Source organism: Mobula hypostoma, chromosome 7, assembly GCF_963921235.1.
Source record: "Mobula hypostoma chromosome 7, sMobHyp1.1, whole genome shotgun sequence".
Lineage (NCBI taxonomy): Eukaryota > Metazoa > Chordata > Chondrichthyes > Myliobatiformes > Myliobatidae > Mobula > Mobula hypostoma.
The window spans coordinates 158,702,577-158,721,485 of record NC_086103.1 but is presented as its reverse complement, the minus strand read 5'-3'; the positions used below and the strand labels follow the sequence as shown (position 1 = coordinate 158,721,485).

Sequence of the window (18,909 nt, the reverse complement as noted above, 5' to 3'; positions counted from 1 at the left end):
TCCACAAGAGTCAGAAAGCCTCCACTATGATTAAATCTTCAGGCCTGAATGGAACAATTTGAAATTTACTATTCTGTAGATATATATATCTGTACACATGGCCAAGTGGTTAAGGTATTGGACTAGTGACTTGAAGGTCATGAGTTCGAGCCCCAGCCGAGGTAGCGTGTTGGGTCCTTGCACAAGGCACTTAGTCACACATTGCTCTGCAATGACACTGGTGCCAAACTGTATGGATCCTAATGCCCTTCCTTTGGACAACATTGGTGTCGTGGAGAGGGGAGACTTGCAGCATGGGCAACTGCTGGTCTTCCATACAACCTTGCCCAGGCCTGCGCCCTGGAGAATGAAGACTTTCCAGGCGCAGATCCATGGTCTCGCAAGACTAACGGATGCCTTTACTTACAATATATATAGATAGATATAAGATAACTGGAGAGCAATATGTTACATTTTTGATTTGAGATGCATTCTACATTGAGTTGGAGTTCATAGCTAAGCAGGGAGGAGTGTAGTGTATTTAATATTTCAGTAATACTTGAGTAATATTGTAAATATTTTGTTTGATAAAGTATTCTTTCTTTATTTACATAATTCGTTATTGGTTATATGTAAGAAATACATGAATGGCATATGCATTACACCACCACGTCATATGTGCACACCTCTCTAAAGGAAAGAAACTAAGCCGACACACATCTAGGCTGCCATGTTGTTATTTCAATTTGTTTCTGGAGTTACAAAACATAACATACACCATGTGGTTTTGCGTGCCACTTTGCACTAGGTCCTGCTGTTCACATTTTCAGCCTTTGCCTTGCGTTCATATCATCGACGCATTATTACACAGTTTCAGCAAACAGCAAGTCAGGACCTCAGAGTAAAGAGCAGAGATCAGCAGTGGAGATACTAACTGAATTTTTACTCTTTTGCTCGAACATACTATCGTTCCATCTGCAAATTTGAATGCCTTGTAAGTGGGTGTATCTGTGTTCACTGTTTTCTGCACTTCATTCTGGTTTCGTTCGCTTACATATCTTTCAAGCCATTTTTCTCCACATACTGCACGTGCATGCTGTATCAATAACATAGAGATTCTAACATCAAAATCTTTGCATTAGTAAGTGACTCCATTTCAAGCAATGTGACATGGCGCTCCTCTACGTCTTCAGGTTTGTTATTTTCCTCAGTCAGCTTAACTTGTTCAGTTCTGTGCGGACACTTTTTTGCTCTTTGACAAACCACACATTTCGATCTTTTGCCATACTTGTTTAGTGAATTTGTGCCAGGTAACGGTACCCTCATCTGGTCACTCTAGGACCTAGGTTTGCTACACTCTCATTTCTGCTCAGAGAAGAATGCCTTTTCCTGACTCATACTAATTCCAATGTTATCTTGGCTGCCTATTCTTCATACATCCTCTTCAGTGCCAACTTCATAGATGCAAATCTAAGTTCTGTGCACGCAGTTAATGCTAACTGTCTGTCCTTCATGTCTAGACACGTGGTATCCAACAATTTAAAGGCCAGTACTGCATCAGGAAGTTCCATTTTGGATTTACGCATACCACTGTACGTCCGTTCAAAATCAATAATATAATCTAGGACTGTCTCTAGAAATTTTGTCTAAGTCTGAATATATCTCATAAATCCAATCCTTTTCTTCCTTCAGAAAAACTGGGTCAAGTGCGTTTATTGACCATCATCTTTCTTCAAGTCTTCCACCAAAATTCCCATCGCAGTCTCTCTTGCTCTTCCCGAAAGCAACAGCACAACTGCAAGGGCCTGCTTCTTCTTCTCGAGCTCCGTAACTCAAGTCCATATTCCAATTTTATATTTCCAGCTGTTGTAAGGCTTGCCTCCTTGAATGCCAGTGAAATCCTACAATTGGAAACCATCCTCTGTTACCACTGTTAACACTCAAACAACAAAGACAAGATATTCCTTCGTTTAAACAACGTCACTTTCTATGTTCACATTCAGTACATAAGGACACCATCTTCTTACCCACAATTCAGCTCCACCCTACATGCACATGCCCAAAACAGGGAAAGTGTGTGTCCCAGCTAAATGTCTACATAGCCCAAATGAACAGAACTCAACAGTTGATGCTGGGGAGGCCAGTGTCCATGATGGAGCTGGCTGAATTTGCAGATTTCTGCAGCTCTTTCTGATCCTAACCAGTGGTCCCTCCATACCAGATGGTGATTTAACCAGTTAGAATGTTCTCCATGATACATGTGTAGAAATTTGTGAGTGTCTTTAGTGGTATACCAATTTACCTCAAACTCCTAATTAAATATAGGCATTGTTGTACCTTCTTTGTAATTGCATCAATACGTGGACAGATCTTCAGAGATGTTGACACCCAGGAACTTGAAACTTCCTTCTACAAAGAAGAAATTCGAGTCATAGAGTCATAGAAAAGTACAACACAGAAACAGGCCCTTTGGCCCATCTAGTCCATGCCAAAACCATTTAAATTGCCTACTCCATCAACCTGCACTGGGACCGTAGCCCTACTATCCATGTACCCATTCAAGCCTCTCTTAAGTGTTGAAGTCGAGCTCGCATGCACCACTTGTGCTGGCAGCTCATTCCACACTCTCATAACCCTTTGAGTGAAGAAGTTTCCCTTCATGTTCCCCTGAAACTTCTCACCTTTCACCCTTAACCCATGACCTCTGGTTGTGGTCCCACTCAACCTCAGTGGAAAAAGCCTGCTTGCATTTACCCTATCTATACTCCTCATAATTTTCTACACCTCTATCAAATCTCCTCTCATTATCTTATGTTCTAGAAGACACAGTCCTAACCCATTCAATCTCTCCTTATTACTCAAGTTCTCCAGACCCAGCAACATCCTTGTAAATTTTCTCTGCTTCTTTCGACCTTGTTTACATCTGTCCTGTAGGTAGGTGACCAAAACTGCACGCAATACTCCAAATTAGGCCTCACCAACTGTCACTGGGCCCAAAATCATGGAATTCCCTCTGTAACAGCACTGTGGGTGTACCTACACCTCAGGGACTGCAGCGGTTCAAGAAGGCAGCTCATCACCACCTTCTCAAGGGCATCTAGGGATGGGCAATAAATGCTGGCTTAGCTGGTGACACCCACATCCCGTAAATGAATAAATAAAAAAACCAACCCCTTATACAACTTCAACATATCATTCTGTCTCCTGTACTCAATACATTGATTTATGAAGGTCAATGTGCCAAAAGCTTTCTTTACAACCCTATTTACCTGTGACACCACTTTCGATGACTTATGGACCAGCATTCCCAGATCCTTTAGGTCCTAAATTGTGGGTTTTCTTCCACAAATGGCATTAGTGAATTAAGTAGGAATTTACAGTAATTTGCATGTTGTGGTCATTGTTCATAACACAAACTTTATATTCCAGTTTTAATTAAATAACAGATTATTTTTATCCACAGGCTGCCTTATGGTATTTGGATTCATATTTGTGGATTATTGATCCTCTCATCTGGTCTCTGAGTCCAGCAGAATGATTATCAAACTAGTAAAGGGGAGGCAACAAGGAGCAGACCATGGCTTTTGGAGTACAGAAAGAGATTTAGGAAAGACACCTGGTGATATCTTGTTCTACAAGGAGTTTGCTGTATTGGAAACCACTGTCAGGGAGAGTGACTGCAGCTGAGAGCATGTCAACTGATATTGTAAACACCAGCTCTTTTGTTAAAAAGAGTTCTACAAGCCCCAAGCTTTTCTTCCTTTCTCAACAGATTACTGTTATCCAGAGATGAAAACTAACTTTATGTTCATTTAAATTTGTTTGAATTTATTATTTCTCTTCTATTTAATCAAGTTGCTTCCGATTCGATAGTAAAGGGTTTATGAAGCAAAAATACCAACTCGGAAGAAAGCTGGCTTGTTGGCCTAAAGTAACCTCTTAGAAATTCCAGTAGTGCAAAGTTTTCCCAGTTGTTGTCATGGTAACAGAATCGCTCCCTCCTTTTATGGAATAACATTAATGTGCAGACTATTTTGCCAAGGTGGAGTCCCTTCCTCTAAACAAGCAAATTTTTGTGGTTAGCTTGAGCTGGAATTAGCCAGACCTCTGACTTTAGAAAGGTAGAAGTTTTAACATTAGCCTTTAGTACTTGGCAAGTAAGCAGAAGCCGTTCTCTAGAATAGGGTTACTTGTCTTTTGCCAAGTCTGAAAAACAGACGTTAACAGAAACCTTGGCCGCAGTGTGTTTTTTTTTAAATGATCTACTTCAAATAGACCACAGAAATAACATAAAATACGGAAAAGTCTGACTTTTAAAAGTGTGCTGGATAATCACAGACAGCAATACTTCCCAGAGTTAGGGAAATGGGGAACTTAACACACCAACAAACCCATGGATGCCACTGCTTCACAGGAGAAACAACATAAATATACATACAGTGGCCACTTTATTAGGTACAGTACTCCTGTACCTAAGTGTATGTTCATGGTCTTCTGTTGCTGTACCTTTATCACTTCCAGAGATGCTCTTCTGCACGCCACTGTTGTAATGCTTAGTTATTTGAGTAACTATCACTCCTGCCAGCGTAAACCAGTCTGGCCATTCTCCTCTGATCTTTCTCATTAACAAGGCATTTTCGCTCACAGAACTGTTGTTCACTGGATGTCATTTTGTTTCTCACAAGATTCGCTGTAAACTCTTGAGACTGTTGTGTGTGAGGGTCCCAGGCAGTCAGCAGTTTCTGAAATACTCAAACCACCCCATCTGGTATCAAAAATAATCCCACAGTCGAAGTCACTTAGATCACATTTCTTCCCCACTCTGATGTTTAGTCTGAACAACAGCTGAACCTCTTGACCACATCTGCATGCTTTTATGCATTGAGTTGCTGCCATTTGATTGGCTGATTAGATATTCACATTAATGCACAGGTGTACAGGTGCACCTAATAAAGTGGTTCCTATGTGTATAACCACATGTGCTACTACAGGGAGAGGTAGGTGTTTAAACTTTCACCTATGTTTCTCAACAAATATGCATGCAAACCTTACAGCTAGGACTCTCTGCACACCAAAGATGCCTGGAAGATCACAGCTTTATTCTCTGGTCCATGTTAAATTAGCTGTTTACAGCCAGGACAGAGAACTACCTTTGGCTTCTTCAACCCACATCTTCGGGTTCTCATTGCTGATGAACAGCTTGTGGCAACTCAAATCTGAATACTAGGTGAGGCCAGACTCAGACTCACATGTTGCGAGACCCAGTGGAGTCCAGCAGGCAGTGGGAAATGAAACTCAAGGTAGTATATGCACTTTGATGATAAATTTACTTTGAACATTGGGATGTTTACTATGGTGGATTTGCGGTGTTGCAGGAGAACTAAGCGCAAATCAAATCACAAACACGGGACCCGTCCTGAAGAAGAGTCTCCGCCCGAAACGTCGCCTGTTTACTCCTTTCCATAGATGCTGCCTGGCCTGCTGAGTTCCTCCAGCATCGTGTGTGGTGCCACAAATCAAATCAATTTGAATTATTTTCAGAAAGAAGTCTACTGGCTACAAACTTGGAAGTATTTGCTCCGCATTATTATCTGTAAAGTAATTAAGGTATTTTGAGTGATGTCACATTTTAACTGATGTAACAATGATAAATAAACAGCGCATTACTCCTAAAACATTGAACATAGAACTATACAGTGCAGGGACAGGCCCTTCAGCCCACAATGCTGGTGCTGACCATGGTGCCAGATCAAACTTAGTCCATCTGCCTGCTCAGGTTCCATATCCCTTCATTCCCTGCCTACTCATACACCAGGCTCAACACCTCGTCATTGCCACTATTGTGTCTTCTTCCACCAGAAACCCTGGCAATGCGTTCAGGCATTTATCACTCTCTGTGTAAAATACTCACCAGAAGACCATTAGACCATAAGACATAGGAGCAGATTTGGGCCATTCAGCCCACCAAGTCTCCTATGCCATTTCATCATGGCTTATCCATTTTCCTCTCAACCTCATTCTCTTGCCTTCTTCCCATAACCTTTCATGCCCTGACTGATCAAGAACCTGTGAACCTCTGCCTTAAATAGAGCCAATAGCCTGGTCTCCACAGCCACCTGTGGCAATGAAAGCCACAGATTCACCACCCTCTGGCTAAAGACATTTATCCTCATCTCCATTCTAAAGTGACGTCCCTCTATTCTGATGCTTTGCCTTCTGGTCCTAGACTCCCCCACCATCCACCTTATCTAGTCCTTTCTACATTCAGTAGGTTTTAATGAGATCCTCACACATTCTTCTAAATTCCAATGAGTACAAGCCCAAAGCTGCCAACACTTCTCATATGTCCATCCCTTCATTCCCAGAATAATCCTCATGAACCTCCTCTAGACTCTCTCTAATGACAACACACCCTTTCTGAGATAAGGGGCCTAAAACTGTTGACTAAACTCCTAAGTACGGCCTGACTAGTGTCTTATCAAGGCTCAGCATTATCTCCTTGTTTTTATATTCTATTCTCCTTGAATAAACACAAACATTGCATTTGCCTTCTTTACCACTGACACAACCTGGAAATTAACCTTCTTGCACAAAGTCTCCCAAGTCCCTTTGTACCCCTGATGTCTGAATTTTCTCCCCATTTTTTCTTCCCATTTTGCCCAATTTGTCTAAGTCCTGCTGCAATCACATTGCTTCCTCAGCACTACCTACTCCTCCACCCATCTTCGTATCATCCGCAAACTTTGCCACAAAGCCATCAATTCCACTATCTAAATTATTGACAAACAATGTGAAAGTAGCAGTTTCAATACTAACCCCTGAGGAACTCCACTAGTCACCGGCAGCCAACCAGAAAAGGTCCCCTTTATTTCCAGTTGCTACCTCCTGCCTGTCCGCCATTCCTCTATCCATGCCAGTATCTTTCCTGTAACACCATAGGATTTTATCTTGTTAAGCAGCTTGGTGTGAGGCACCTTATCAAATGGCTTCTGAAAATCTAAGTAAGTGACATCCACTGCCTCTCCTTCCTCCACCCTACTTATTATTTAAACATAGAAACATAGAAAACCTACAGCACAATACAGGCCTTTCGGTCCACAATGCTGTGTCAAACATGAACTTACTTTATAAATTACCTAGTGTTATCCATAGTCCTCTATTTTTCTAAGATCCATGTACCTATCCAGGAGTCTCTTAAAGACCCTCTCGTAACCGCCTCCACCTCCATCACCGGCAGCCCATTCCACACACTCACCACTCCCTGTGTAAAAAACTTCCCCCTGACATCTCCTCTATACCTTCTTCCAAGCACCTTAAAACTGTTCCCTCTCATGTTAGCCATTTCAGCCCTGGGAAAAAGCCTCTGACTGTTCACACGATCAATGCCTCTCATCATCTTATACATAATATACCTCTTCAAAGAATTCCAAATGATTTGACAGGCAAGATTTCTCTTTACAGAAACCATGCTGACTTGACTTATTTTATCACTAGTCTTCAAGTACCCCGAAATCTCATCTTTAATAATAGACTCCAACACCTTCCCAACCACTGAGGTTAGGCTAACTGGCCTATAATTTCCTTCTTTTTGCCTTTCTCCCTTCTTAAAGTGTGGAGTGACATTTGCAATCTTCTAGTCCTCCAGGACCATGCCAGAATCAAGTGATTCTGGAAAGATCGTGACCATGCATCCATTATCTTTTCAGCAACCTCTCCCAGGACTCTGGGGTGTAGTCTATCTGGTCCAGGTGACTTATCTACCTTAAGACCTTTCAGTTTGCTTAGCACTTTTTCCTTTGTAGTAGCAACGACACTCATTCCTGCTCCCTGACACCCATGGACCTCTGGCATACAGCTAGTGTCTTCCACAGTAAAGACTGAATAAGTTCATCTGCCATTTTTCGTTTTCCCCATTACTACCTCATCTGCATCATTTTCCAGTGGCCCAATATCAACTCTCATCTCCCTTTTATTCTTTATATAACTGAAAAAACTTTTAGTATCTTGCTTTATATTATGAGCTAGTTTGCCCTCCAATTTCATCTTTTCCCTTCTCATTGCTTTCTAATTGCTTCTTGTTGGATTTTAAAAGCTTCCCAATCATCCAACTTCCCTCTCACTTTTGCTACATTATATTTCATTTCCTTGGCTTTTATGCAGTCCTTAACTTCCCATGTCAGCCACAGTTGCCTACACCCGCTATTTGAAAACAACTTCTTCTGTGGGACATATCTATCCTACGTCTTGTGAACTATTCCCAGAAACTTCAGCCATCTCTGTTTTGCTGTCATACCCGCCAGTATTTTTCTCCAATCCACCTGGGCAAGCTTCTCTCTCATGCCTCTGTAATTCCCTTTATTCCATTGTGATACTGATACATGTGACTTATGCTTCTCCCTCTCAAATTGCAGTATGAATTCAATCATATTATAATCACTGCCTGCTAAGGGTTCCTTTACGTTAAGCTTCCCAACAAGATCTGGGTTATTACACAACACCCAATCTAAAATAGCATTTCCTTGAGTAGGCTTGAGCACAAGCAGCTCTCAAAAGCCATCTCGTAGACATTCAACAAATTTCCTCTCTTGCAATCGGACACCAACCTGATTTTCCTAATCCCCTTGTATTTTGAAATCCCCCGTTACTATTGTGATATTACCCTTATTAGATGCCCTTTCCAGCTGTCTTTGTATTCTCAACCCCACAACTTGGCTACTATTTGGAGGCCTATTTATGATTCCTGTAATGGTTTTATTACCCTTCCAGTTTCTTAACTTCACCTTCAAAGATTCGACAGTCTCTGACCCTATATCACCTCTTTCTAAAGATGTAATTCCATCTCTTACCAACAGAGCCACACCACCTATGTCTTCCTGCTTGTCCTTTCGATACAAAGTATATCCTTTGATTTTAAACTCCCAATTATTACCTTCTTTCAGCCACAACTCAGTGATGCCCACAACATCATACCAACCAATCTCTAACTGTGCCACGATTTCGTCCATCTTATTCCAAATTCTATGCACATTTAAATTCAACACCTTTAGTCCTGCATTCTTCGCCCTTATGAATTTTGCCTCTGTGGTACCACTTAACTCTTTGCCCTGTCTGCACTTTAGATTAGATTTGGATTAGATTATGAGGACACTCAGTCCTCGTTTATTGTCATTTAGAAATTTATGCATGCATTAAGAGATGATACAATGTTCCTCCAGAGTGATATCACAAAAACAAGGAACAAACCAAAGACTAACATTGACAAGACCACATAATTATAACATATAGTTACAGCAGTGCAAAACAATACCATAATTTGATAAAAAGCAGACTATAGGAACGGTAAAAAAAAGTCTCAAAGTTCCGATTGACTCCCGATAGTCCCCGAAAGCAGGCGGCAGAAGGGAGAAACTCTCTCTGCCATAAACCTCCAGGCACCAACAACTGTCGATGCACCGGAAGCACCCAACCACAGCTGACCCTGAGTCTGTACGAAAACTTCGAGCCTCCGACCAGCCCTTCAACACTGAGCACCAAGCACCATCTCTGCCGAGCACTTTGACCCCATCCCGGCGCCAAGCAACAAGCAAAGCCAGGGATTCGGGGCCTTCCCCTCCGGAGATCCTGGATCAGACAGTAACAGTGGCAGTGAAAAAAGGCATTTCAGAAGTTTCTTCAGATGTTCCTCCGTTCTCTCACGTCTGTCTCCATCAAATCAGGATTGTGCACGGCACCCTACTTGACAGATTACAGATACCATTCACCGTAGTGGCCGCGCAAGCTGTGTCGCACCGCCATCTTCTCCTCCTCCATGTTCTTTTACCCAATTATTGGCTTGTCCTTCCTTAAATTCATATTACATGTTACATCATCTACCTTGAAACCTGCTGGCTCATCCTCAAATCTATCATCCTGGTTCCCATACCCCTGCCATATTGGTTTAAACCACTCTCAACAGCTCTCCTCCTGCCTGCAAAGATATTGGTCCCCCTCGGATTCAAGTGCAACCTGTCCCTTTTGAACAGGTCTCCATGATTCAGAAATCTGAATCCCTGTCCCCTGCTCCAATTCCTCAGCCACGCATTTATCTGCCGCATCATTCTATTCCTATCCTCGCTGTCACATGCAGTACCAGTTCATTTGGGGACTTGCCTTTTTCGTCGGTGCTCTCCTCCAGTGGAATGAAAGGCTGGGTTGCTGGGAGCTGTACCATAAATAAACGTGTCGCTCAGGGACTTGGACTATACATGTGTTTTCTTGCGTAATGATTTTTTTTTCTTCTCTCTCACTTTTTTGAATGAATGTTATGCACTTTGGCCCCAGAGAAATGCCGTCTCATTTGACAGTATCCAAGTATGGTTTGAACGATGATTAAACTTGAGTCGATTTGATTTGACAAGCCTTTTCTATCTCCCATTGTAATTTGTAGCCCACATCCTGGCTACTGTTCGAAGGCCTGTATATAACACATCAGGGTCTTTTTACCCTTGCAGTTTCTTAACTCCACCCACGAGAATTCTACATCTTCTGATCCTATATCAGCTCTTTCTAAGGATTTGATTTCATTTTTTGTTAACAAAGCAACATCACCCCCTCTGTCTATCTGTCTGTCTCTTATTGCTGTGTACATCTCCCTTAACCTTTTTTCCTCTCACCTTAAAGCAACGCTCCCTGGTTTTTGATATTTCTACCTGGGACTGTGAGTCTGATTATCAACCTTATTTATGTCTCTCATAATTTTATAAACTTCTATCAGGTATCCCTCAGCCCCTGACAATCCAGAGAAAATAATCTAATCCCAGAATCAATACTGAAGAGATGATTATAGAATTATAAATGACTCTGGAAAATCACTCAGAGCCCAGCAGGCTGAGAAATGGCCCAGAACAGTTAGCAAGTGCAAAAATGAGAAGAGTTCTTCACGGAAGCTGTACCCCAGTGTCATTAGTTTCCCCGACTTTGCTATAAATAATGCAGTGCTTCAGTGGTATAGCCCAAGCAGCTGTATAGAGTATAACACACACAGACTGCTGGAGGAAATCAGCAGGTCAAGTAGCATACAATGTCAAGCAGGTTAATCAAAATCCTATTCCAAATTCCTCAAGCAAGACTTTGAACAGCAGTTTAACTGGTTCTGGAAGCAAGCCTGGAAGATCATCGGAGACAAGTTTGTACCTTGACGACAAAGATTAGTTTGGGTTGAATTACGTTCGAAGAATTACTATGTGAGGAGTAGTTGCTCTCCGGTTTGGCTTAATAGTTGAGTTGGATCCCGGGGTAGTTTGTGTCATTCCTCTTGAGTGTGATTCACCCAAAGGCTGAGAGAGCTAGGCAGTTAGGTAACCATTCTCAAATTATCTTTTTTAAAGTGTTTTGGAACAGCTTTGAGCCCAGCCTTGAAACCTCTTTGGGGAAAGCAAGTTTCTGAGCAGTAGTAATCATACTGGAGGACCAAAAGCAGTATACCGCAGTGCAATGGTCATCTGTCAGGACTGGAGTTGGCAGCTTCCAAAGGAGGAACCACTTTAAGCCATTACTCACATGTAAATTCATAAAGTTGCTGTTACAGGGACAATTATTTTGCCAGTTCCAGAAATTAGGCTGAACTATGGCACAGGCTTAAATTTGACTGTTATCATTCTTTCCAAAATATTTTCGTGCACATGATATTTGCCCAAGTACTACTCTCCACAGAGCTAATCACATGCAATATGGTGAAAGAACTAAAAACTATAAATGCAGGTCATTCTTGGTTTATTTTCACAAGATATTATAATTTTTCTTCAGTTTGATTTAGATACTTCCAGCCATAATAATGAATGATAAAAGGATATCGTCGAGTATCTGCATATGAGTTCTACACACAATTCAGCTGGTTAACGTAGTAAATGGATGATCGAAAAGTCATAGCCCATATTAACCTCATTCACATCATCTGAGGCTGAAGTAGAGGCTTCAATGTAATTGGCCTCAATACAGTTTGCTAAAAAGACCATACGACCATATGTAATAAGAGCACGATTAGGGTATTTGGCTCATTAAGTCTGCTCCACCATTCAATGCTCGCTTTTATTGGTGCACGATTTGTTTTTTCTCTCTCCGCACATTGGGTGTTCGAGGCTCTTCTTTCATTTTAATAGTTCTATTGGATTTCTTTGTTTTGTTGCTGCCTGTTAGGAGATGAATTTCAAGGCCGTAAGAAGTATACATACTTTGATAATAAATGTACTTTGAACTTTTGAACTTTGAATTATATATGCTTATTTTTGTCTCAACCACATTCCCCCGTAACCCTTACCAATCAAGAACCTATCAATGTCTGCCTTAAATATGCCCAGTAACAGCCTCCACAGCCCTCCTTGACAATAAATTCCACAGATTCACCACCCTCTGGCTAAAGAAATTCTTCCTCACCTCTGAAGAAGGTGATTCTGACACCTTTATTCTGACACTGCTATTGGATAATGAACCTGTTACATACAAGTGAAGAAGAAGGTTGGACAAATCAAAGACGTACTTGAAGAGAAGAGCACAAAACCTTCTACGCCCGCTTTGAAAGGGAGAACATAACTACAGCTGTGAAGATCCCTGCTTCATCCAGTGACCCTGTGATTTCTGTCTCAGAGTCCAATGTTAGACTGTCTTTAAGGAGGGTGAACCCTTGCAAGGTGGCAAGTTCTGATGGAGTACCTGGTTTGGCTCTGAAAACTTGTGCCAACCAACTGGCAAGAGTGTTCAAGGACATTTTCAACCTCTCGTTGCTATGGTCAGAAGTTCCCAAATGCTTCACAAATGCAACAATTATATCAGTGCCTAAGAAGAATAATGTGAGCTGCTTTAATGACTATCGCCCGGTAGCACTCACATCCACAGCGATGAAATGCTTTGAGAGGTTGGTCATGGCTAGAATCAACTCCCACCTCAGCAAGAACATGGTGTGAACAGGTATGTCTGTGGGCTGGTAAAATACTCCGCATAATGATGTGTCCTTAGTAGAGTGTGGTAGCATATTTGTTTCTGTAATCTCCTGCTGGCTAGAATGTGAAAGGTGAGCAAGGTGAAGGATTCTATTTACGATGTGCAATAATTGTCCATCAGGAATAGTCAGTATTCCGCCCACTGATATTCCAGCTTTCACAAAGGCAAACTGATTTGACTGTAAAAATGATTACCACAAAACAACACATAACAGGAGGAAAATTGATTCGGGCTGATAGAAACAATTCAGCAGCAGTAGCTCTTTCCTGAATGTCATATAAAATGGAAGGTGTTATTTACTTCGGTTAAATTCAGACTCATAAATTCACATGATTTAGGACTTTGGTTACCTGTGGGCTTCTCTGAAGCGGCCAGCAATGTGCAGCTGAATGCCAATAGCACTTGTACAAATACATAGACTCAGTGGCCACTTTACTAGGTATGCCTGTATACCTACTCGTTAACGTAATTATCTAACCAGCCAATCACGTAGCAGCAACTCAATGCATAAAAGCATGCATACGTGGTCAAGAGGTTCAGACCAAACGTCCGAATGAGGAAGAAATCTGATCTAAGTGACTTTGATCATGGAATAATTGCTGGTGCCAGATGGCGTGGCTTGACTAAACAAAATCTGCTGATCTCCTGAGACTTTCACGCACAACGGTCTCTAGAGATGGCAGAAAGTGGTGCAAAAAACAAACAGCATGCAGTGAGCAGCAGTTCTGTGGATGAAAATGCTTTGTTAATGAGAGGGGTCAGAGGGGAATGGCCAGACTGGCCCATGACAGTAACTCAAAAAAACATGCGTGCTCATGACAGTAACTCAAAAAAACATGCGTGCTCATGACAGTAACTCAAAAAAACATGCGTTACAACACTGGTGTGCAGAAGAGCATCTCTGAACACACAACACATTGAACCTTGAAGTGGATGGATTATGACAGGAGACGACCACGGACATACACGCAGTGGCCACTTTATTAGGTACAGGAGGCCATTGTGTGTAGGTTTTACCTTGGGTGTCAGAAGCACCTATTGACTTTCTCTAGTTATACTGAAGATATGCTTTAACAGTATGAGCATGGTTTTGATTCTTGAGAGCTAAGCTAATAATCTAATGCACGGGGATACAAATCTTTCAGGGTAGTTTAGGAATTTGAATTGTTTTAAAATACGTATCTAGAAATAAATAAGATATGGTAATTAAGAAGTGATTGCAAAACTGAGAGATTTCTGTAAAGTCTCATTTTAATTATTCACTTGATGTGGATATCACTAGCAAGCATAATGAATGAACATCTGGAATTAAACCTTTGGACTTGACCAACAGGAGGTAAATCTAACTATACATCAAAGCAAGATCCTTGATTGCTTTCCACCAACCAGTAGCAGACCAGTGGAGTAGAGGCAGTTCTAAAGTTCTTTGTTCAACATCACAGCCACGATGATGCATAACACAAAGGAGATTAAGAGCAGATCAGAAGCTGTGGTTCCTGCAGCAGATGACTCAGCGGACTCCCTAAATACTGGGTGAGTCCTGCTTTCGTAACATTGCAGCAGTTTAAAACCACCAGGGCCAAGCAGTAATCCTGAATGGGATCCTCCTACTACATTTCACTTTGATTCTCTCCTGTGCACCATGGATGAGGTGTGTTCCACCTACAAAATGCATTGCAGTTACTCACCAAGGCTCCGCCAAAATCACCTCCCAAGTTGTTCCAACAAGGAGACCAATGGGAACACTACCCCCAGCAAGTCCATTCCTGTACCACCTTAACAGAAGATATTTTAATCATGGTTATCAGATCCAAATCCTGGGCTCAGTTCCCAAAAACATTGTGGGTGGTGCCTTCAACAGAAAGAATGTAGGGGTTCTCAAAGGCAGTTGGTCCCTGCTTGTCAATGAGGATTAGGGATGAGTAATGAGATTAAAATTGAAAGATTAGCTTTTATTTGTTGCTTGTTCATCAAAACAATCAAGTGTGCAATGAAATGTGTCATTTGCATCAATGGCCATCACAGTCCGAATGTATGCTGGTGGCTGCCTGCAAGTGTCGCCATGCTTCTGACGCCAACATAGCACGCCCACAACCTGCTAATCCTTTCTAACCCGCGTGTCTTTGGAATGTGGGAGGAAAGTGGAGCCCCTGGAGGAAACCCACGTGGTCACCGGGAGAAGGTACAAACTCCTTACACACAGCGGTAGGAACTGAACCCCCATCACTGGCAGTGTAAAGCATTACACTTGCTGCTATGTCATAGTACCACCCTTCAGCAATATACTCATCTCGTACATTAATCTCCTTTAAAACCCTATAAAAATAGAGAAAAGTGAAATAACAATGGGAAAGACTTCATTTTTGCAACAAATGCCATAATTAGATTTGAGGTTGCAATGCATTGAGGAATGTGTGGGAAACATGATTTAACATCATCTAATTTAAATGGACAGAGATCTGCTCAGAATTATAGTTTACATGACTTTCCCATCTAAATTCCCCGGAGAGTGCATTCAGGTTATCCAATGCACCCAGTCTTAAAGGCAAAATTATCTGCATCAAGACAATTATTTCCTGATTCTTTCATCTCCTTTTTTTGAGATGAGCTGTTTTGCACTAAAGTATATTCCATACTTTTCTGCAGCACATCAGTGGCAACAATGGGACATTAAAATTTATGATACTTAAATCTATTCTGTTTTCTTTTCTCTAGAACTCCATAATACGCTGGACTGCAAATCTGCGGGTGCCTGCATTTTATTTGTGTTCAGTTCAGTGCTACAGAGGTCATTGCTTCCTTCCTGTTGGATCACCAGCAGCCTTCTTCTCTTTCTGGTTCAGGACCGCACCAAAGAGTGTATCCACCCACAAATCCATCGGGAGCTCTCTGTCTCTAAAATATACAAAGACAGCTCTCTTTAATGGCTGTACATTCCTCTAGACCTGAGCCAGAGTGTGTCATGTACTGTGGCCCAACCCTGGAACTAGACATTAGTTTGATCTTGGCAGACGGCAAGCCTTCCAGTAACTTCGCCTTGCTAGGTTTTGTCAGCATTAAGAGAACAAAGACAAGTTTAAACAATCCAGTTAGAGTTTTCTCAGCATTATTTAAATTAGGTCACTGGGTATTTATAATTCCAAGGAGACATTAATTTGCTGACTGCAGCAATTATTCTAAAATAGGAAAGGTGTATGTGCAGAACTGAGGATAACAGTGATAAAGGTTTCATTTTGGCACCAGAAGAGCTTAATGTAAAAGTATTATTTTAATGATCTTTCAATAGCTGAGAACCTTGTGTTAAAGAAGTAATCTAATGACGATGTCTTGCTCAACTAATATCTTTATGTAGCATATTTATTTTACTGTGGTTAAAGATAATTAGAAACCCACAACAACATGATCAGTAATGTAAGTCAGGCAGAAGCTCAAAACACAGATTACACGTGACCTTGGTAATATTCGGCTCTTTATACTTAAACAGAAAGGAAAGGAATTGTCTCTCACCTTATCACAAAGCCATGTGATGTCTGGATCTTCATGTTCGCTAAAATGACATTGACATGGTGCCTAATGATTGCTGTTGTGGTGAAGTTTATTGTGATAAACCGAAAGGCTGATGCCATCGATCTCTTGTCGTTAGCTATTACTGGATTGTGCGAACACTGTCAGATGCTGTTAATTCATAAAAGCTCTTAGTCAAGCAAATAACTCAGGGGGGTAAAAAAACAGTGAACTCAACTATGCAGTGTGCAGGATATTCCGAGGAGAATGGTTTATCTTTTACCAGCCTTTAGGGTAGAACTTCCACTTTGTGGATTTCTCTTAGGGTTGCTTAATCTGGGGGATCATTAGAAAGTTTAAAACAATCATAATAAAATTCAGCGGAAATAATGCAGAATAAACATATTAGCACACCAGAATTCAACCCTCTCCCTTCACTGAGGTTAGTTAACCATTATTGGATCTTGACGTTTACTGAGTACAAGTACAGTAATTCAAAACCATTAAAGCATGCACCCAACAGCCCTGAGCAATGTATCTCTAAACTTCTGGGTTGTGTGTTTATTCATTAAGCCATGAAACAAAGAAATATTTTACCACAATATGTATTCAGGAACCATTGGCCTAGAAATTGGATTATATCCATAATCCCATTTAATATGGCACGGGTGAACTTCAGCGACTTCTGCCGGTGGCTAATGAAACAAAGAAAATAACTTTGGCTCCTCCCACTTCCTCCAAACTAAAGGTGTAGCTATGGGCACCCATATGGGTCCTAGCTATGCCTGCCTTTTTGTTGGCTCTGTGGAACAATCTATGTTCTGAACCTATTCTGGTATCTGTCCCCCACTTTACCTTCGCTACATCGACGACTGCATTGGCGCTGCTTCCTGCACGCATGCTGAGCTCGTGGACTTTATTAACTTTGCCTCCAACTTTCACCCTGCCCTCAAGTTTACCTGGCCCATTTCTGACACCTCCCTCCCCTTTCTAGATCTTTCTGAATACATATTGTGGTAAAATATTTCTTTGTTTCATGGCTTAATGAATAAACACACATCTGCTCTCAGGATGAGGCTTTTCATTCCAGGACGAGGGAGATGTCTTCCTTTTTTAAAGAAAGGGGCTTCCCTTCCTCCACCATCAACTCTGCTCTCAAACGCATCTCCCCCATTTCACGCACATCTGCTCTCAATCCATCCTCCCACCACCCCACTAGGAATAGGGTTCCCCTGGTCCTCCCCTGGTTCTCTGCTTTCCGCAGGGATCGCTCCCTACGCAACTCCCTTGTCCATTCATCCCCCCAATCCCTCCCCACTGATCTCGCTCCTGGCACTTATCCTTGTAAGCGGAACAAGGGCTACACATGCCCTTACACTTCCTCCCTTACCACCATTCAGGGCCCCAGACAGTCCTTCCAGGTGAGGCGACACTTCACCTGTGAGAGGGCTGGGGTGATATACTGTGTCCGGTGCTCCCGATGTGGCCTTCTGGGACGCAGACTGGGAGACCGTTTTACTGAACACCTACGCTCTATCTGCCAGAGAAAGCAGGATCTCCCAGTGGCCACACATTTTAATTCCACATCCCATTCCCATTCTGACATGTCTATCCACGGCCTCCTCTACTGTAAAGATGAAGCCACAGTCAGGTTAGAGGAACAACACCTTACATTCCGCCTGAGTAGCCTCCAACCTGATGGCATGAACATTGACTTCTCTAACTTCCGCTAATGCCCTACCTCCCCCTTGTACCCCATCTGTTATTTATTTTTATACACACATTCTTTCTCTCACTCTCCTTTTTCTCCCTCTGTCCCTCTGACTATATCCCTTGCCCATCCTCTGGGTTTTTCCCTACCCCCTCCCCATTTTCCTTCTCCCTGGGCCTCCTGTCCCATGATCCTCTCATATCCCTTTTGCCAATCACCTGTCCAGCTCTTGGCTCCATCCCTCTCCCTCCTGTCTTCTCCTATCAGTTCGGATCTCCCCCTCTCCCTCCCACTTTCAAATCTCTTACTAACTCTTCTTTCAGTTAGTCCTGACGAAGGGTCTCGGCCTGAATCATCGACTGTACCTCTTCCTAGAGATGCTGCCTGGCCTGCTGTGTTCACCAGCAACTTTGATGTGTGTTGCAAGGAAAACAACTAGGCACTTTGTTAACCACACTTTTTTTCTGGCAAACAATCATCACAAGTAATAGTCTGTAACGTCCTTTTGGACTTGAAAGCAATTTGATGTGGCAGAAGCGAGGCGAGATGAGGTGCTGGGTTTGTCGCCAAGAGCAAGGGAGAACTGAGGTCTGATCAGTTTAAGCCCCATGTCGAATTGGAAAGATCTGTTTACAGGCTGAGTCCAGGCACCAGAACGTACCAAAGTGACTGAACCCAATGTTTGGACAGAGACTTCAGCGCAGGGCCGATTTGGAAAAGTTGGGTTACAAGCCAAATCG

At 42.1% G+C, this 18,909-nt stretch overlaps 1 long non-coding RNA gene across 1 annotated transcript; it reads right to left on the bottom strand.

Moving 5' to 3' along the window:
- Positions 1-645: 645 nt before the first annotated feature.
- On the bottom strand, positions 646-16,745 carry LOC134349059 (uncharacterized). The gene is made up of 3 exons (XR_010018574.1): positions 16,462-16,745; positions 2,317-2,388; positions 646-1,880 (listed from the first exon to the last, which is right to left on the bottom strand). It is a non-coding gene; the product is annotated as an uncharacterized LOC134349059 (long non-coding RNA).
- Between the last annotated feature and the right edge of the window lie 2,164 nt (positions 16,746-18,909).